This window comes from Equus przewalskii, chromosome 3 (genome assembly GCF_037783145.1).
Source record: "Equus przewalskii isolate Varuska chromosome 3, EquPr2, whole genome shotgun sequence".
Classification (NCBI taxonomy): Eukaryota; Metazoa; Chordata; class Mammalia; order Perissodactyla; family Equidae; genus Equus; species Equus przewalskii.
In genome coordinates this window covers 119,315,699-119,336,458 of record NC_091833.1, presented here as the reverse complement: position 1 = coordinate 119,336,458, position 20,760 = coordinate 119,315,699, and the positions used below count along the sequence as shown (strand labels likewise).

Genomic DNA, 20,760 nt, shown 5'->3' with positions numbered 1-20,760 from the left:
ATATCCACTGCCTCCCTCACCCGGCTTGTCTCCCACATGACACCACGTTTACGTTTTCCTCTTATTGCTTCCTCACAGTGTGGACCCCAAGAGGATGTGGACGGCACGGTCACTGCTTACAGCTCCAGAGCGGGGCTTGCGCGGAGGTGGACATACGGACGAGCTGTAGGGTTAGCCAGGCTGCCCACTGTCCGCACGTGCCGGAGGCAGGGCCTCCGTGAGGCCCCCCCTCCCGCCTGGTGCACGGAGGGCGCTCGGTGCTAGTTCCCAGGAAGGATAGAAATGCACAACGAGACCGCTTCCGCCAGAAGGAAATCCCTGGTCCGAGAACCAGGCTCTGCCAGAGCTGCCTGCAGAGTCCGGGTCCCGCACGAACCGAGCAGCGCCCGCCGACCACGCCCAGGCCCCGCCCCCGCCAGGCTGCCGCCACCCCCAGCTGCGCCCGCCGACCACGCCCCTGCCCCGCCTCCGACAGCCCCCGCCCCCCGACAGGCCCCGCTCCGACAGGCTGCCACCACGCCCAGCTCTGCCCGCCGACCACGCCCCGGCCCCACCCCCGCCAGGCCACGCCCCGCCCCGCCAGGCTGCCGCCACCCCAGCTGCGCCTGCCGACCACGCCCCGGCCCCACCCCCGAAAGGCCCCGCCCCCTAAAGGCCAAGGCCCCGCCTCCGCCAGGCCTCGCCCCTTACCGATCCGCCGCGGGTCACAAGCGCCCAGAATGGTCCCTCTGCAGAGACCCGGGCCGACGCTCCGCCTGACCACGCCTCCTCCTGTCCCCACGAACACCTCTGACCACGCCCATGGCCCAGGCCCCGCCCCCCAGCCCATCGCCTCACCGGATCCCTTAGTCAAACCCTGCCCGGAAGCGCCTGAGTCCCCTGACCACGCCTCCTCCCCGCCCCTTGGTCCCCGCCCCCGCCAGGCTCCGCCTCCGCCCCGGCTGTGGGGTGGGAGCCGGGTCGCGCAACGCGCATGCTCCAAGTGCGGCGCCCCCGACTCGGCGCTCGGCTCCGCTCGGGCATTTCCGCCTCTTTGTTTTAAACTCCGGACGGGTTTTTTTCTCCTGCTCCTGGGGGGACCCGGAGGGAGCGGCGCCCCCTCCCCCGCCCGGCGCGGACCCCGCGTGCGTCCCGCTCGCCTGCAGCCGAGACGGCAGGTCAGTGAGTCTGCGCCCCGCCCGGCCGGGCCCGCGGCGACCGCTCCTCAGGCCGCGGCCTCGGCCCGTGTCCGGGCCCGGAAGGCTCCGAACCCTGGCCCGCGCCCCTGCGCCCCAGGCGGCCCGGCTGCTGCGCCCCGAACCGCTCGGCAGGCCGTAGGCGCGGGCCAGGCCCATGGGGGGACAAGCCACCAGGACGGGTCACCGGGGAGGGCCAGACCCCGGGATGGGGTCACCGGCAAGGGACCAGGTAGGGCCAGACCCGGGACGGGTCACTGGGGAAGACTGGACCCCGGGATGAGTCACCGGCGAGGGACCAGGGAGGGCCGGACCCCGAGACGGGTCACCGAGAGGGACCAGACCCCGGAACAGGTCACTGGGGAAGACGTGCCCCCGAGACTAGTCACCAGAGAGGGACCAAGGAGGACTGGACCCGGGACGGGTCACTGGGGAAGACTGGACCCCAGGAGGAGTCACCGGCGAGGGGTCAGGGAGGGCTGGACCCCGGGACGGGTCACCTGGGAAGACTGGCCCCCAGGACGGGTCAGTGGGGAAGACCAGACCCTGAGACGGGCCACTGGACCCCGGAATGGGTCCCCAGGGAGGGCCAGACCCTGGGGCGGATCACTGGGGAGGGACTAGGAGGGACCCTACCCCAGGACGGGTCATTGGGGAGGGACCAGGGAGGACCAGAGTCCAAGATGGGCCACCGGGGGAGGGCCCAACCCTAGGACCCACCACACAGGGACCAGGAAGCACTGGACCCTGAGATGGGTCACCGAGGAGAGTCCAACCCCAATACGGGTCACTACGGAAGGCTGGGACCCTAAGAGTGGACAGAAATCAGAGGAGGCTGGACTCTAAGACAGGTCACTGATGAGGGCAAGGCCCTAGGACTTGGGCAGGACCCAGGGAGGGCTGGGACACTGGGACGGGTCCCTGAGGAAGGTCCAACCCCGAGACAGGTCACTGAGTAGGGCCAAGACCCTGGGATTGGTCACTGGGGAGGTCTGGACCCTGGGACAGGCCCATGGAAAGGTCAGGACTCCAGGATAAACCCACTAGGGAACACTGGGACCCCAAGACTGGCCCCAAAGAGGACCAAGATCCTGGAAGAGTCCTGTGAGCGCTTCTGGGACCCTGAGACAGCTCCTCCTTCCTGGGAGGGTGGGACCCTGGGACTGTGCCTCGAGGAGGGCTCCTGCCATATAACAGCTCTGGGAATGACTGGGGCTCCAGATAGGTCACTTAGGAGGGTCGGGATGCTGGAGCAGGACTATGAAGAAGGAAGGTGAGGCTGTCAGGGAAGGCCAGGACCCTGACAAGAGCTGGAACTTGGAGACAAGTCCTGAGGGAGGCTGGGGCTCCTGAATAAGTGACTAAGAAGCACCCAAGCGTAGACTGTGGGAAGTGCTAGGACCCCAAGCTAGGCCTCCAGGGGGTTGGGCCCCTGGGGCAGTATCCAGAGGTGCCCTGAAGCTACCCAGCCCACTCAACTGGACCTGCCTGCTATAAAGGCCTTGGGTCATCAGGGATCCTGGTCACCTGAGCCCCACAGGTGCAAACCTCCCCTTTCTGGGAGGCCCTTGAACACCCTGACATCATGAGCCCGTGGGCCAGCCCCACAGACCTTCTGGTCTTCAGCAGATGCCACCTGGCTGGGATCTGGGGGCAGACGTGGGGCAGAATTGGGGCCCAATCTCCCAGCTCTGGGGATTCCAGGGGAGCTGCTGCTGCTTTTTTTTTTTTTTAAAGATTTTATTTTTTTCCTTTTTCTCCTCAAAGCCTCCTGGTACATAGTTGTATGTTCTTAGTTGTGGGTCCTTCTAGTTGTGGCATGTGGGATGCCGCCTCAGCATGGCTTGATGAACAGTGCCATGTCCGTGCCCAGGATTCGAACTGACGAAACACTGGGCCACCTGCAGCAGAGCGCACGAACTTAACCACCCGGCCACGGGGCCGGCCCCCCAGGGGAGCTTCTAGTCCACACTGGCTCCATGCCCAAGCCTGGCACTGTGCCCACTCCCCAGACCCAGAAAGTTGTCCCCTACCCTGTTGTCCCAGCCCCTGTTCTAGAGTTGTTATCCTTTCCTTGCCTTGGCCAGGTGGTCAGTGTCCAGCACCTTGAGCTACTCCTGCCTTCCTCTCCCTCTGGTGGTGTCACCAAACGAGATCCATTCTCAAGGTTGTGTGGGTGCACCCTCCGTGCTGAGTCTGGAGGTGTTTTCAGTGTCCAGGAAGTTCCAAGAGGGGTGGAGTCCAAGCCGGGAGTGTGGGCTGTAGGAAGTGCTGTGGAGGCAGTGGGCCAGTGCAGGAAGGTCGGAGCAGGCGAGGGTGCAGGTGAGGTGAGTGAATCAGGCACCTTCTCCACTCCAGGAAAGGAGAGGATTAAAGGGAGGGGGCCTTTGCTTCTCTGAAACCTTTGAGTCAGACTTTCATCTAGAACTTGCCCATGTTGTGTTTTCCTTTAATTTGGGTGATGAAAAAGTAGGGTGTGGTATGTGCTGCTCTCTGCCTGGGGAGAGGCTCCAGAGTGTGTCCAGTAAGATAACGTTGGAGAGTTTGAGAGAATGAAAGAGACCCAGGAGGGCAGGGCCTTGCCCAGCTCAGCTGCCAGGACTGGCCACCTGGCGTGAGGTCAGCGTGCAGACACACTGCTTGAATGAATGAGTGAGTGCATGAGCGAATGAGTGAAAGGCAGGAGTACTCTTAGAAAGATTGACTTGCGTTAGGCTTGCAAACTTTCCATAAGCTGAGCAGCAGGATGAGGTATAAATCTGAAACTCTGAGCTATGTGGATGCCCAAGAGAGGCCCTTGAACTGGTCAGTTGAGTATTTAATTTTGTGCCACAACTTCACTTCTTGGTTGCTTAGGAGAAAACCACTTTAGATTTTCAGTGTAACATTTCATAGGACCGAATCTTAACTGAATGGAATCCCTGAGCAGTCCAGTTTAGAAACTTTTATTTGCCAAATGTAACTATGCTTGGGACCTTGTTATTCAATGCTTACTTCTTCTGATTTTTTTGTACATCTATTTTACTCTTTTTAAAACTTGGTTTGTGAAGTTTTGAAAAAGACTTGCAAAACTGGGCCTTCAGGTTTGGTTAGGATCTTTATTTTCCTATTTTTGGACTTCTAAAAGTGTGATAGTGCTGGGTAGTTGTATTATTTACGTATTGCTGTCTGACAAGTTACCCCAAAACTTAGTGCCTTAAAATAACGTTGGTTATTGTCTCCCAGTGTCTGTGGGTCGGGAATCTGGGAGTGGCCTACTTGGGTCCTCTGGCTCAGGGTCTCAGATGGCCGTGGTCAGGGTGCCAGCTGGGGCTGGGGCATCCTCTGAGGGCTCTCCGGGGGGTCTGCTTCCAGGCTCACTCATGCGGCTGTTGGCTGGAGACATCAGTTCCTTTCCACTGGGGCTCTCCATAGGGCAGCTCAGAGGAGCCAGCAACAGAACAGGAGAGCGACGAAGAGGCCATAGACCCATGACCTCATCTTGACAGTGACATCCCATCTGTTTTGCCGTATTCTCTGTTAGAACCTAGTCACGAGGCCCAGCCCACACTTGAGGGGTTGGAACTCCTCCAGGGTGTGTGTCTGGGAAGGAGTGGGGGTCACTGGGGCCGTCTTAAAGCCTGGCATTTATCAGTTTTCAGTTAATATACAGCCTGGGAAGTACCCCATAAGTAAATTAATGGAATTGTATATAGAGAAGTGTGTTAAATATGAGGTTGCAACAGTTCAGTTGTCTCTTTAGTTGTATAGATTCCTGTGACGTCACCATAATGACTGAAATCAGTATGAAGCTTGGAGCTTACACATGGGGGAAGATAAATTACAAAGAGGAAAGATTTTTAGGAATTAACTTATAGAACACCTGTAGCAAACCATAAGGACTCCTCCCGCAACTTAAATTGTAAGTGTGTGTGTCAGTGATGTAGAATTCTTTGATAGCTTCATGTGCAATGATTTGAGTTGTTTCCAGAGCATCATTTTATTCCTGACAGTGATTTTGCTCCAGAAGTTATAAGCTGACATTTATAAGTTTTTCTTTTTTTTTTTTTGAGAAAGATTAGCCCTGAGCTAACTACTGCCAATCTTCCTCTTTTTGTGGAGGAAGACTGGCCCTGAGCTAACATCCATGCCCATCTTCCTCTGCTTTATACGTGGGACACCTACCATAGCATGGCTTTTGCCAAGCAGTGCCATGTCTGCACCCGGGATCTGAACCAGCGGACCCCGGGCTGCCGAGAAGCAGAACGTGCCAACTTAACCACTGCACCAGCAGGCTGGCCCTTGCAAGTTTTTAAGATGTGAGATCCCAGAACATTTTGGATACTTGACCTGTGTAAGAAAGTGATGCTCCAGGAGCCTGTGTGCACGGGCCTGCAGCTTCCACCCTGGACTGCCTGGACTCTGGTTCCGTGCCTCTTTCTGTCGCTCTGGGCTGAGGCTGTAGCACAGGGCTGTGAAGGGCACCCATCCGGGGCCCACATGGGAGCCTCCCTGGGGGACTCATCCTAGGAGCCCCACTGGAGGGAGGGTCCCCTCCTGCCGCCCTGCTGTTTCTGGACCTGCCGAGGTTCTACCCTGCTAGTGTGAGGCAGGGCCCTTTGCCAGTGATTGGAATTATTTATTTGGGTTGTTTGATTTGGATTATAAAGCAAGGTTTATTTTGGTCTATACTGTTACTCTCTAATTTATTAAATGGCAGGATTTGTTACTTCATTTGAAGCTTTATTTGGTTAATGGTCAGAAACAAATTTGAAGATGTAATTTTCTTTTACTATTTTTGAACTATGTTAAGTTTGGGGACAGTTCCTTGTTACCCTTCCGATATTTGCTGATATTGCAAAAATGCTGCAGAATTCATTGTGCTTCAAAATATGGAACTATTATTCTTCAGTTCTACAAATCGATAGTTTATCATTAAATTTTAAAAAGTGAGGCCTTCAAAAATAACAAGACCGTCTTTTCTGATCTGCCGTGTTTCTCCTACAGAAGTGAACTATAGGAAAGCCAAAATGACAAAAAACAGTGATAAACACTTAACATGTGATGAGAGGGTTAAGGTGTGAACACTGCTCTGGTGCATTTTCAGAATTGTCCATTGAATTAAGTAGAACGTTCATTGATAAGAACTAAAATTAGCTAGAAAATATAGTCCTTGGGGGCTGGCTCCATGGCCGAGTGGTTAAGTTCGCGCCCTCCGCTTAGGCAGCCCAGGGTTCAGATCCTGGGCGCGGACATGGCACCACTCGTTAGGCCACGTTGAGGCGGCTTCCGACATCCCACAACTAGAAGGACCTGCAACTAAGATATACAACTGTGTACGGGGTTGGGGGGCAGGGTTTGGGGAGATAAAGCAGGAAAAAAAAAAAAAAGATTGGCAACAGTTGTTAGCCCAGGTGGCAATCTTTAAAAAAAAAAAAAAAGAAAGAAAATATAGTCCTTAAGAGCTGATTGTTAGGTTGATTTTGCTTCTTTTGAAGAGAACTTCTAATATTTAGGTGAATTTAGAGGGTGGAAGTTAAATGGATTTTTTTGCAAATGTATCAGTATTTGCTAGACTTTGTGTTAACAGCAAATTCCAGATGTTTAGCAGGAAATATGCAAACAGTAGAAAGCTGTCCACAGGCCTCCTTGAAGCCCCTGCTAACTTGTGGGTGGTGTGGGGTCTCCTCAGCTGCCACATCTCCCAGTTCTCTGCAGGGCCTGGCTTTCCAAGGTGCTCAACAAGGAGGAGCTAAGAGCCAGTCTTCCTGACGCTTTTCGTGCCCTGTTCTGAAAGCGCGTCAGCTCATCGATTCTTAAAGCCCCCAGGACCTCTCAGGTCGCCCCGCCTGCCCACCAAGGAAGCGCGGCCAGGGCAGGCGCAGCTAGCAGCGAGGAGGGGAAGGGCCACCCCTTCCTCATTTTTTATTTCAAGTGATTTCGTTTTACTTTTTTACCCAAGTTTCTATTTGGGAGAAGCTGAAGGAATTATACACTGAACACCTTATCCCCTTCTCCCAATTCAGCAGTTATTTATGCGTTGCCATATTTGCTTTATCTCTTTTTCTAAGTACATATTTATTGTCACTGAATCACTTGAGAGTAGCTGCACATAGCCTGCCCCGTTCCTCCGTAATTCAGAGCATGCAGGTCTGAGGGTAGGATGGCCTGCACGCACCGGCAGTATCCCCATCACACCTGACAAGTGGGCACTGGTTCACACGCCAGCTCACTTCCTGTCCATTTTCAGATCTCCCAGTTGTCCCAAGAATGGCGTTTTCCCTTAACCAGACTCCTGGAATGGCACTAGGGGTCATATCTCTCCTGAACCAGACCCAGTGGGTGCTCGGTGTGGCACTGGGGGTTATTCCCTCCTGAAACAGACCCAGCAGGTTCCTGGTGTGGCACTAGGGGCCATTCCCTCCTGAAACAACTGGTGGGTGCCTGATGTGGCACCGGGGGTCATCTCCCTCCTGAACCAGACCTGGTAGGTGCCCAGCGTGGCACTGGGGGTCATTCCCTCCTGAACCAGACCTTGTGGGTGCCCAGCATGGCACTGGGGGTCATTCCCTCTTGAACCAGACCTGACAGGTTCCTGGCGTGGCACTGGAGGTCATGTCCCTCCTGAAACAGACCCAGCAGTTCCCAGCATGGCACTGCGGGTCACGCCTTCTTAGTATCTTTTCATTTCAGGCTCCCCACTTTCCCCCCACAGCATCGACTTTTCTCAGCCATCTGCCACATCTGGACTTTTCTGATTCTTTACTATGGTGTCGTCCACCTTGTCTGTTCCCTGCATCCTCAGGAGACTAAAGGGAGTGTGAGAGGGGCTGGTCAGGCTTACATTTGGGAGATTGCTTTGTGCTGCGGCATCCGGGACTTGCCATCACATTGTGGCACTCCTCGGGTTGGTGCTGCTGCCGCCCTCTTGTGCCGGTTCCAGGGCCTGCGTGCTGGGCCGAGTCTGCCAGGGCCTGCAGAGCATCAGGAGAGGCCTGGAGTCCCAGCACAGGAGCCCAGGGTCCGCATGGCTCTGTCCTGGCGTTTCAGCCTCTCCCATGAGAGGGCAATCCATCGGGCCCCTCTGTTCTGTGTCTGGCCTGGAGGGGGGCCTTGGGCCCTTTCATCGTTTCTCACAGGCACACAGGCGCGAGTCCTATCAGAGTCAGCTTTGATGCTCTTAGCAGACTGTATAGATTTAGTGGGTAGAAAGTTTTAAATTGTTCATGGAAATATGACTTTTGCTGTCAGATAACATTTCCTTTCCATAGAGTTGCTGCGTTTCTCACCGTAGAGATGGGAATGGCTAGAGACAGTTCATTTTCCCCGACCTTGCGTTAAAGGCAGCTGGTGAAGAAGACTGACGTCAGAAATCAGAAGAGGCACGTCTTAGTCAGCTCGGCTGCTGTAACAAAATGTCAAGACGGGGTGGTTTAACGACACAGTCCGTACTGGAGGCTGAAATCCAAGATGAAGGTGCCGGTCGATTTGTTTCCTAAGCAGGTGCCACTTCCTGGCCTTCAAGGGCCACCGTCTCACTGTGTGCTCACGTGGCGGACCTTGAGAGGAAGCTGTCTGCTGTGAGGGCACTAATCCTGTCGTGGGGCTCCAGCCTCATGAATCTGAAGGCCGCATATTTAGAGATGGGCATCAGGGCTTCGACACATGAATTTTGGGGGCACAATGTAGTACATACCAAGGGGCTCCAACTTCTGCCACTTGTTTTTTAACCGTTTTTTATCCCTCGAATTGGGAAGTAGTTGCCTAATGAAAATGTTTCCAGAGTTGGTGGCCACTCTGTTTTACAGGCTTGGGAAGCTGCCCCTTTCTTCTGCTAGTAACTTCCATTTCTCTAAATACTGTTTCATTCGTTTTCCGTTGCTGCATAACAAATTACCACAAACTCAGTGGCTTCAAAGGACACCCACTTAGTCACAGTTCCACGGGTCAGAAGTCTGGCACAGTGTGGCTGGCTCTCTACTCAGCACCTCAGAGGCTGAAATCAACGTGTGGGCCAGGCTGCAGCTCGACTGGGTCTCAGGTCTTCTTCCAAGCTCACTGGCTGTTAGTAGGATCCACTTGCTGGGGATTGCCCTCAGCTCCTGGAGGCCCTGCTTTTCCCCGGGGCTGTGGGCAGTTGACATAGCACGTTGCTTTCTGCCAGGCCAGCAGGACACATCCCACTGACCTACTCTTGTCACCAGCTGGAGAAAACTCTGCTTTCAGTGGCCATGCGATTTGGGCAAGGCACTGGATACTCTCCCTATTTTAAGGGCCGAATCAGCCGATTTGGGACTTTAATTACATCTTCAAAAACCCCTTTGCAGCCAGTACCTAGGGTAGTAAGGCTAGAGGTGGAGCCCAGAATCTTGGCGCCATCTCAGAATTCTGCCTACCATAGTCTGCCCTCTGGCCTCCCAAAATTTATATTCCCCGCAAATGCAAACACACTTGTTCCTCCCTTCCAGGTCTCCCCAGACCCTCATCCGTCGTAGCATCAGCTCAGAGTCCTGAGTTTTGTCCCTGGGTCCTCTGATGGGTGTGATCCACTCACTGCAGCTCCTGGGCACCTGTGAACCTGGGGAGACTGGTTGCTCTCCCAGCACCCCAGGGCTGCAAGACAGATGAAGGACAGCAGGTGTAGCTGTTCTGGTTCACAAGGGGCAGGGGAGGTAACAGGCCTGGGTCAGTGCAGTTCACCTGCATTAGGGGATTCCCCAGCCACGTCTTGGAGGGGGTGTCAAGCTCGGGGTGACACACTGGCTGTCAGCTTTGCCCTCTGGGCTGTTGGTTCCACCTTGAGTCTGCCTTTTTCATGAATGGGGGCGTGTGTCTCTGGCCGAGCAGCTTCATTAGCTGGCCCCCTTCTGGTAGAACTTGGGGTCCAACAGCCCCCTTCACTGCAGGTGCTTCATGCTTCTCCAAGGCTGAACCTGCGTTGACAGCCGATGTGATGCTGTGAATAGAATCTCTTATACAGCTGAGTTTGAATCTTGCCTTCTCTTTTCCATACATTGCCTGACCATACTGTCTCCTGTTGTGAATTCCCAAGGGTCAAGTCTGAACCCCGTGCTCTCCTGGGCCCTCCATCCTCGTCCCCCTGTCTCATCTGGTTGCCTCGTTCTCCGGGCTGGCCGGCTGCACAGTGGTCGTGCTGGGCTTACTGGCTCCCTCTCCCCATCTGTTGGGTGCCTGCTGCTCCTGCCCCTCCCTCTGCTGGGCCACCTCCCCCTCTAGGTCACAGTCCAGACAGCTGTTGGAACCGGCTTTCCCTGGTCACTGTCAGAAGCCCCTCCACTCGTCCTCTTCTTTTTTTTTTTTTTGAGGAAGATTAGCCCTGAGCTAACTGCTGCCAATCCTCCTCTTTTTGCTGAGGAAGACTGGCCCTGAGCTAACATCCATGCTCATCTTCCTCTACTTTATATGCGGGACGCCCACCACAGCATGGCTTGATGAGCGGTGCCGTGTCGGCACCTGGGATCCGAACCAGCGAACCCCAGGCTGCAGAAGTGGAACGTGTCCACTTAACCGCTGCACCACCGGGCCGGCCCCAACTCGTCCTCTTCTTGATCTGCTTTCTTCAATGCATTCGTCAGTCTTTGCTGATGAGTTTGTCCTTCATCACCAGTGGGAACGGGAGCTCCATGGGCACGTGACAACCTCTGGTAACATGTGAGCACACTTGCTGGCACACAAAGGTGCGCTGGAGGCATTTGTGAAGTGGGCACACTTCCTGAGACCTGGAGATGCTGTGGCTTCTGTTCATACTTGGTTATAGTTTGGCTGGATATAGAATTCTACGTTCAAGTCATTTTTCCTCAGAGCTTTGAAAGAATTGCTCCTTTGACTTGTAGAGTCCAGTGTTTCTGATGAAAGGTCTGGTGCCCCGGGTCCCCACTCTGTTGTGGGGTCTCCTGCCCCAGAACCCTTAGGGTCCTCTCTTGTACCCTTGGTGTCTGGAGATTCCGATCCATGGTCAAATGTGGGTCATTTTCACTCACTGTGCTCGGCACTGGGGCCCTTCCAGTCTGATGATTCTTCCAGCTGGGGAAATACTCGAATTATTTTTTTCCAAAAAATGAAATATTGCCCACAAACGAGCATAGAGATTGATACAACGAGCACCTTGTACCAGGCAAGAAATGAAATAGTAAAGTATACTTGAAAGCTCCTTCTCTGTTTTCTGTTTTTTCTGAAGCACCTGTTAGTTGGCTGTCAGATCTTTTCTCTCATATTTCCTGTGTTTTTCTACTCTTTAGGAAGATTTTCTCAACTTTATCATATGGCCCTTCCATTGAATTTTTAATACTGCCAGTCATATGGCTGACACTGTAGTGTAGGGAGATGGGTGGTAACAAAATCGTAAGTAAATGATAAGTCCCAGGGTGATGGCTTTTAGTCCTGGTGTGTGTGTATGTGTGTACATGTGTGCATGCGTGCATATGTGTGCACATAATTTTAAACAAGGTGGTCTCTGAAGGCTGAGGAGGCGACATTTGAGAAAAAGCTTGATGGAGGTGAGGGAGGAGCCATGTGGCCTTCTAAGAGAGAATGTTCCAGCCAAAAGTACAGTAAGTTGAAGAGCCACAGGCAGAAGTGCACCTAAGATGTTCTAGAACTAGCAGGTTGTCCGCCGTGCCCGTAATGGAGCGAGGGAGATGGCTTGGGGCCTCCTGGGCCACTGGAATACTTTGGCTTTCCCCGAGCCTTCGGAGGATGTTGCACCACGGAGCCATCTGCTCAGGCTCGTGTTTTCACGGGATCCCTGGGAGCTGTGTTAGAGGTAAGTGGGGCCCAGTGTAGCAGGAGCCCCATTGCAGGTAAGCAGGGCCCGGTGTGGCGGGAGCCCCATTGCGGGTAAGCGGGGCCCGGTGTGGCGGGAGCCCTGTTGCGGGTAAGCGGGGCCCGGTGTGGCGGGAGCCCCGTTGCAGGTAAGCAGGGCCCGGTGTGGTGGGAGCGAGTGGTGCTGCTTGGCCAGCACAGTAGAGGGGTGTAGGTGGGAGGGGTATAGTCGACCCGACTGTGTATAGATGGGTGAGCGGTGAGCGAGAAGCAGGGATGACACCAGGCACTTGGGCTGCTGGTCACTGAGGTGAGGAAAGAGCCAGTGTGGGTGGGAAGCTCAGATTAAACTTGGAGCTGTGGAAATGCCTGGCCATCCAAGTGGAGTGTGGATAGTTGGAGTCTCGTTTTGGGTTCAGGGCATGTTGAGCTGGAGGAATACGAATGTACACGTGGAGGTGGGCAGCTGCTGAGATGAGACTGGAAGTGAGTGTTGGCATGCTCTGGGCCATGTGGACTTTGCCTGCGAGCGGTCTGGTTGTGGTAGATGTCACTGATGTGGACCATGATGCTGCGCGAGAAGTGCCTGGGGTCCCACCATGGTGACTGTGTCTCAGGTCTCTAAGTTACACCCAAATATTTGTACAAATACGTAATTTAGGAAATGAAAATTGGGAATCAGCTCAACCATGGAGACGGCCATCGGTCTTTGCCATATCAGTGAGTGGGTGTTTCTTTGCTCAGTCAACAAGTACTAACATCACATTGTGTGCTCCTCGGACACCCGATGATGGAGGAGGAATGGCTCTGGGTGTAGGGCCACATGGTCAGCAACTGAGCTAGACAGTGGGCTGTGGTGTCCCTGGGTTGGGGTGAGACCCTGAGCAGAGGTGGGGAGGTGAGGACGAGGCAGGAGGGCCTCTGAGCACTGCGCTCTACGTAGCTGGGCAGTGAGCAGGGAGCACCCCATGGCCCTCCCTGGAGCTAAGACCAGTGTGACCTGGGGGTGGGTAGCTGGGAGATGAAGCCCAGCCCATGGGCCAGAGCAGGCAGGAGTGGGTTGCTGGGGGCATCAGGGCCCAGTCAGCGGAGGAGGTAGTGCAGGGATCCTCACTGCCTTGTGAGTCCTGAACCCTTTTGAGAATCTAAAGTCAAAGCATGTTATGCTATTTCATCATTATTATTACTTATTTTTAGAGCTTTCATGGAGATATACAGCCGTATAGAAATACACTTAAAGTTTCCTTTTCTCTTATAGTCTTGACCTGGTTTCAGTATCCCAGCAGGAGCGTTTGTGATATGGTTCTGTTTATCTTGACAAGGTTGTGACCAGTCCTTGGCATTTGGCCGTGAGCAGAGCCCTGGCGGGTCTGTCTTTCCTCCAGGCTCGCTCACAGATGTGGCGATACTGGCAGAGTGCATTTGCTCAGCAGCTCTCCGAACCCCACCATGTGCCAGGCGCCACTGTAGGTGCTGGCCTTCCCTGGTGAGCGGGCCCAGACAGTGGTCAGCAGGTCTGAGAGTGAGTTGGCAGGTGCTGAGTGCCACAGGGAGGAGCCGGGGGCCGGGGACAGGGCTGTGTGGTCAGCTGGGCCGTAGAGGAAAGACCACAGTGGACCAGACAGAAAAGCAGGGCTCTTCTTGCAGTGGGTGCCAGGGACTCAGAAGTGACCCAGCTCCTCCAGTCAGTCAGCGGGAGAGAAGGAGAAGCCAATCAGATGGGCAGAGAGGTGGGCACATGGGATGTGGAGGCGGCTTCCCCCGGCCTGATTCAAGGAGGAGTGCTCAGGAACATACATGTCCAAGATCGCAGCAGACTGGTTTGTGACAAGAGGGCACTGGGCAAGGGGCAGAGTTCAGCAGTTTGGTGACTTCTGTGTGAAAATAAATGAGAACAGGTGTTTCAGAGTGTTGCATGAAGGCAGAAGTGTCTATGGTGGATTCAACAGGGTTTACTTGCTGAGCACTGGGCCTGAGGTGGGTGCTCTGCTGGACAGGGTCTCCAGTGATGAGGACTCAGCCTCCACCCTGCTGGGGGTAGGCTGGGCACAACACACTGAAGATAATGACGGCACGGAGGACAGGACCGCAGCCGGCTTCAGGCCAGGGGTTGGGGTGGCCTGTCCAGGAGGCTCAGGGTCTTTTTGATGGCTGCCCAGGAGCCGGACCCCCACCCTGAGGATAGAGAGCCAGGCTGGTGGGGAACGGCACACACAGAGCTGAGAGGTGGGCAGTGCCAAGGGCAGTGGAGACGATGTGGGCAAGCACTGATGTGGACGAGCCCTGACGTGGAGAGGTGCTGATGGGGATGAGCCCAGACCAGATGGACACCAATGTGGACAGGGCTGGAGCATGGAGAGGGGCATGGCTCCCTGGGCGTCAGGGCCGCTTCAGAGATCTCACTTAGGAGGGACAGGTCTGATTTGCTTCTCTGTGTGTTGCTCAGACTTGACCGTGGAGAATCAGTGGCGAGAGTGGGCATGGGGAGGCCTGTCCTGGATGGATCCGCTGTCCAGACAGGAGACATGGCATTGTCCAGGGACTAGCCATGCACACGGAAGGCCGACGGAGGACGTGGCTTGGAGGAGGAAGAAGGGAGGGAGGAGTGCCCCTGTGGGGCAGCTGGAGCTTGGACTTGGCCAGGGGTGGGAAGCAGGTGGGCATTTTCTTAAAAAGTTGTCATATAACCATTGTGGGTGTTTACTCCAGAGCATCTGCCCACGCAAAGACATGGCCACAGATGTCACAGCAGCCTTATTGCTAACAGCCCCAAAGGAAACAACCCAGATGTCCATCTACTGGTGAGTGGCCAGCAAAGTTACAGTGGACACTGCTCAGAATAAAAAGAATGAGCTAGTCGTACATCTAACAACATGGGCAAATCTCAAAACAGTTACATGAGTGCCAGGAGCACATACTGTGTGATCCCATATACACAACATCCAGAAAACACGAATTCAGTGCAGTCAGCCGGGCCAGATGAGGGGGGGCAGAGGTCCTTTCTCGATGGTGGTAGTCGTTCCCAGGGTGAATGTCAGAGCTTACCAAGTTGTCCCTTTAAAATATGTGCAGTTTATTATTTGTCAAATGTCCTCAGTAAAGCAGTTTAATAAAGGCTACAGGATGTTATGAACAATTTTGTGCCAGTAAATTTGATGACCATTTTCTAGAAAAACACAACTTAGCAAAACTAATTCTGAAATAAGTAGGAAACTAAGATGCTTGTAAGATATGGTTGACAAAAGAAAGCAGGACTCCCAGTGGCTTGCCTGGTGGGGCAGGTACAAGTTCTTTCTCCTGGGGGGGGGGTGGGTTCCAGGGCAGCGGCGCCCGCACCTGAGGCAGGCGGACTGAGGAGGGTTCAGGCTGCAGGGAGCCGAGCAGGAGAGTGGGGCCCAGCCTCAGGAGGGCACTTCTAGGAGGGCCCGCAGGTCACAGAGCCAGCTCTGTGTGCTTGTCTCTGGGGAAGGACGCACGCCACGCCGTGGTGACACAGACAGCTGTGGCCGGAATCTGAGACCCGGAACAGTGGAGCCCAGTTGCCGTGTGTGTCGATGTGGGAAGATGCCAGGGTGGTTCATTAGTTACGAGAACTGTGTTGCAGAGCAGCATGTGTGATCCGAGGACGGTGTCTTAGTAAAAACGAGGGGGTGTGTGTGTGTGTTGGAAGCATTTAAGGGTCTTCCCACAGAGGGAGCACACCATCACGCTAAGAACAGCAGTTAGCTTTGGGTGATCAGGATTGTAGAAGTTTTTCCTTAATATCATTCTTTACTTTCCAAATTGTGTTTAATAAATGTGTGTATTACTCTCACACTGCAAAACAAACCCACTGTACTTGTGTAAAGGACAGTAATGGATGATGTAGGTGTAACACGGGGGTGGAGGGGTAGGGAAGTACCCACTGAACAGAGCTTGCAGGAGCCAGAGTGGGGAGCACTCCAGGCGGTGAGTGCATGGTGGAGTGGCCTGTGTAGAACTTTGGCCCAGGAGAACTGTTGGTGGCCAAGGAGGCTGTTTGTGGCTGGTCTGTTTGTGGCTGTTGTGGAGGTGAGTGGGCAGGAAAGCAGGGCCTCTTCACACAGGTGCGAGGGCCCCTGGGGTCTCAGCTGTGCCTGCAAGGTGTGGTGGAGTGACACTCACCCATGCCCTTCCGGAAGACTCTGGCGTGCGTGCAGAGCAGTTGCCGGGGCCGGTCTCTGTGGAGGGCTGCATCTCATCCCTGCGGGGGCCACAGGGGGAGATGCAGGGCCAGATCTGAGGGGCTGCGGGGGACCTTGGAGATTGGTGATGTTGGCAACGTCCTCGTCGCTGGGGTCTTGTCGGGAGCCGTCTTGTAGAGTGGGGGATGGAGGATGGGCGGAGGAGCATGGAAGGGTCATGGGGGTCCTGTCTGGCTGGCTAGTGGTGGTTCATCTTCAGTGAGAGGAGGGAGGCTCTCAAGCAAGAACAGCTTGCTGGAAAGGCCAGAGCCCTGTGAGGAGTGGGGTCCAGAGCGGGGCTCATCAGCCCAGGCACACAGAGAATCGGGGTGTGTAAGCTCCCAGGGAAGAGGGCACAGGGCCCCCTGGAAAGTGGGTGCTGTGTAAGTGCAGGGCCCCTGGGAAACATGGGCACCGGCAGTGCCCCGGTCACTCTTCACGAAGTGAAGGGTTGGGCAGGCTGCACAGAAGATCCACAGAGCGGAGACCCCAGGGGCCAGCGGGAAGTGGGTGTGTGGCAGGCTCCAGGATCTGAGAGCGATGCCAGGAGAGCACGGGGCAAGGGGTGAGGAGAGGGATTTGGTCAGGGTGCGGTTTAGAGCCTAACATCCCAGGTGTGGAGCATGTGTGCTGGAGACAGGCTGGAAGCACTCTCATGCTCACCACTACAGTGTATTTCAGCAAAAGGACCCAGCAGAAACAGCAGAGGACAAGACGTGCGACGAGGTCTAGGAACTGGGCACAGCTTCCGCAATTCTTTTGATTCCCAACCTCGGCTCGTCAGCAGGGACGGGACGCTCCCTGCACCCAGGGTTTGTCAGGGGCTGGTCACGGTGGCTCCCCTGCTTGTCGCGCTCCAGATTCCAGAAGGAAAGCAGCCTCCCACATAACCACGCTGTACGTTGTTGGCACATGTTTGGGCCCAGCGGGCCGCTCTCAGCATTTGATGCAGGGAACTATCCCCAGCCAGGTTCTCACGAACCAGCTGAGGGCCAACCTTGCTGGCCTCTTGCAGGACGAATCTCAGTTGTTGGCCAGGCAGGAGGGGGATTCAGTCCTTCGGCCACACTGGCCGCCATGCTGGGCTGCATGGAGGGATGGCTGGTGTCTAGGGTGATGGGGCCAGAGAGTGGAGCCCCCGTGCCTCTGGTCTGACTTGGGGAATGGACTGCTAAGCTGTGCAAGGTCTGGAACTGTCTAAAATGTTCCATTATTTTTTAGTTTTATATTCTTTATTAGAAATTCTTCTTTCAGTGTTGATAAAACCGAAATTTTTGTTTATACATGTACATAGTTACGTACAGTGAAAAATCACCCTGGACAGTTTGGCAGCCGTTCTGTGGCGCTGAGTCACTTTGGTTAGCTTTGAAACTTGAGTGGCTGTGTCAGGACAGACACGGATCTGACACAGGTGGTAATTTTCATTGTGGCTACCAGGTGACCACCAGAAAGCTTCCACTATTGTAGGCCGCATAAGAGTATATCTGTGCAGTTTATTTTAGTAAGGACAGCATCTTATCAAAATTCAGCTTCAGTTGCTTTCAGCTTTGAGGCTGCATCAGATGTAGGACTGAGCGAGGCCTTCGTTCTCATCGGTGCAGGACCAAGTTCCATTTATGGTACATTTATTTTCCAATTTTAAAATTTCACTTAAATTTCTGCAAATTAGGAAATTATGATAAATTAAGACTTGGTGAGAAGGTGTCAGTGCACCTTGGGAGCGTAAATGTCAGGTCGGGAAGAGAGTCCCCTCCCCGAGGCTGCGTCAAAGGTGGAACCTCCACTCTGACTGGCCAGCATGCCTGTCCACCCGCGTCTGTGCCCAGACAGGAGGACAAGGGTTGGGGGTGCTGCGACTGCCGGGGTCATCAGTGACCGGGCGCTCTTCCCTCAGCACGAGGTCAGGGTGGAGCTGCATTTGCCTGCTCCTCACAAGCGTTTCTCCATGTGAACGTGTCACTCACTCCTGTCAGTGGATACGTGGGGTGTGTCCTGTTTGGGGCTGTTTGAAGCAGCATGCTAGAAACACTCACCTGTGTGTGCAAGAATTTCTGTAGGGCGTGCACCTGGGCATGGAATTGCACAGTGGACGGTACGTCCAGCAGTCGCCAGGTGATGCCAAACTGCTTGCTGAGGAGGTTGGACTTCCCTCGCACCCCTACTCCGTGTGGCTGGGCTTAATTTTTGCCAGTACAAGGGGCCTTCATTTGCATTTCCCAGGTTACTAAAGAAGTTGAACGTTTTAAAATATGCTTATTTGAGTTTTCTCTTTGGTGAAGTACCTGTTATTTTTATCATCTGGAGCAGGGGTTGGCAGACTTTTTCTGTAAAGGACCAGACAGCAAATAACTTAGCTTTGTGGGCCACATGGTGTCAAAACGCCTCACTTCCAAAGCAGTCACAGTCGACACAGGTGAGCAGCTGCCTGGCCCACTCAAATGGCTCACAGAGTGGGCTGGCCGTGCCCCGTCTGGACCAGAGTCTCGGGCTGGGTGTTGTCTCCCACCCTGGCTGTCCACCTCGTGTCTCGCGATAATCCAGCACGCTGAGTGGTCCTTAAGGAAGTGGATCTTGTGGGTCCCCCCATGTGTGGCTGATGCTTCTTGCTGTGTCTTATCTTTTCCTCACTGAGGTCATGACACTGTCTCCCTGGCATCTTCTCAAGGGCTAAAGTTGTGCCTTTCACTTTTGGTCTCCATCCACCTGGAACTGATTATTTGGGGTGAAGATAGGGGAGATGCCTGCTACAAGGTAGGAGTTTGGTTTTTTTTTCCCCCACAGTTTCACCGCTAGCAGTGATGTTCATTGTAGGGTTTTGCTTTTAAAGGACACTTTCTGTGGAAGTACAGTCCACACACGCTGAAGTTTGCCAGTTTTATGGTACAGTTGGTGTCTTGGCGAGTCTGTCTAGTCATGTGACCATGCCCCAGTCCTGACCCAGAGCCCTCCTGTCCCCTCAGACTTCCCTCGGGTGCCTCATGGCCAGTCCCTGCCGCTGGCCCAGCCTGTGGGCACCCCGAGCTGCCCCTTCTAGAACTGTGTCAGGAGACACTCTCTGCACAGTCTCTGTCTGCTTCTGTCCTCGGAGCACGGAACTCCGTCTGTCTGCTTCAGTCGCTGAGAAGCACCCACTGCGTGGACGGGCCCCCTCCGTCTCCTGGCACTTGTTGGTGGGTGCTACTTCCACTGTGGGTGTTAGGAGTAAGCATTCAGGCGTCGACCTCTGAGGGGGTGTTTGCATCAGTGTCTCTTTTAAGTAGAGAACTTTCAGTAGGTTAAAGACATTTCCTTCTATTCTTAGTTGGCTAAGGGTTTTCTTTCCAATCGTGAATGGATAATGAATTTTGTCCAATGATTTCTGTGCATCTTCAGGAAGATCTGATCATTCTTCTCGTTTTACCTTTTGTCATATGTCACATTTATTCCTTACGTTAAGCCCTCTTATATTCCAGGAATAAACCTGGTTTGTCCACCACCCTTCTCCTTTTTTTTTTTGTTAAAGATTTTGTTTTTCCCTTTTCTCCCAAAGCCCCCTGGTACCTAGTTGTGTATTTTTAGTTGTGGGTCCTTCTAGTTGTGGCATGTGGAATGCCGCCTTAGCGTGACCTGATGAGTGGTGCCATGTCCACGCCCAGGACTCAAACTGGTGAAACCCTGGGCCGCCGCAGCAGAGTGCCAACTTGACTACTCGGCTATGGGGCCGGCCCCAACCCTTCTTCTTTTCATGCCCTGCTGGGTGTGGTGACTCATGTGTTCACGTTGTTACACTCGTGTCCACCGGTGAGCGTGGTCTGTGATGTCCCCCCAGCTCTGGCCTGGTGTGTGTGTTCTGTGCACTTCCTGGAACCAGGGACCCGGAGTGGGCTCGTGTGAGGTGGGGTGGCCCTTGAGCTTTGGTAGGACCATCTCGAGATTCCGGGCCTGTGGTTTGCTTGGATGACTGAGTCGGTTCTTAGTGTTAGAGAACTTTCTGGGTTTTCTCTTTGTACTTGCCTCATTTCTGGGGAGTTATTTTTCTGAGAATTTATCAATTTTATATAAATATTCAACTTTAATGCCATAAAGTTGTTCATAATGTCTATTACTGCTCACATGTCATCTTCTCAATGAAATATTCACTGACAACCTGTTTTCCCCGCCGGCCCTGCCCTTGTCCCCTCCTCACACGCTAGACGGCTGGCCCGTGTGCGCGTTTATGGTGGTTGCTCTCCATTCGTCGTTAGAACGCTGCTCTCGGGGTTTGGGTCTCGTTGTTTACTGACGTCTAAGAACTCACGTTAGGAGTCTGTAGCCGTGTAACTAGCCACAGTCTACACTAAGTGAAATTAAAGACCCTGAAGGATTCCCGAGTCATACTTGCCAGATTGCGCCAAGGGCTCAGCGGCCACCTGTGGACTGTCTGCTTCATCACGGAAGGTTCTGGACTAGAGCCCTGCTTCATTCTCTTCCTCTTTGTTCTCTTGTAAGTGCCTCAGACATGCTTGTTATTCTTCCTAAATAACTCACTCCCTCCCTCCCTTCCCTTTTTCCTTTTTCTGTAGAAGTTAATTGAGCTTCAAAGAGTAGTTAATAAAAACTGCAGTTTTGGAAAAGCTTGATGAGCAGACATGACATAATTGGAT

General features: G+C 54.0%; 1 protein-coding gene across 10 annotated transcripts in view; it reads left to right on the top strand.

Annotated features, from left to right (window-relative positions):
- Positions 1-753: 753 nt before the first annotated feature.
- PCGF3 (polycomb group ring finger 3) overlaps positions 754-20,760 on the top strand; it is a 67,258-nt gene continuing 47,251 nt past the window's right edge. Inside the window, exons 1-2 of one of the 10 annotated variants that reach the window (XM_070613506.1) lie at positions 754-1,157; positions 8,426-8,630. The gene's annotated coding sequence lies outside the window, so the exon portion shown is untranslated. Of the gene's footprint in view, positions 1,408-8,425; positions 8,631-9,352; positions 13,459-14,645; positions 14,738-17,332; positions 20,601-20,760 lie in introns of those variants that run through there. The other 9 variants (XM_070613503.1, XM_070613504.1, XM_070613499.1 and 6 more) reach the window with 9 other exon arrangements.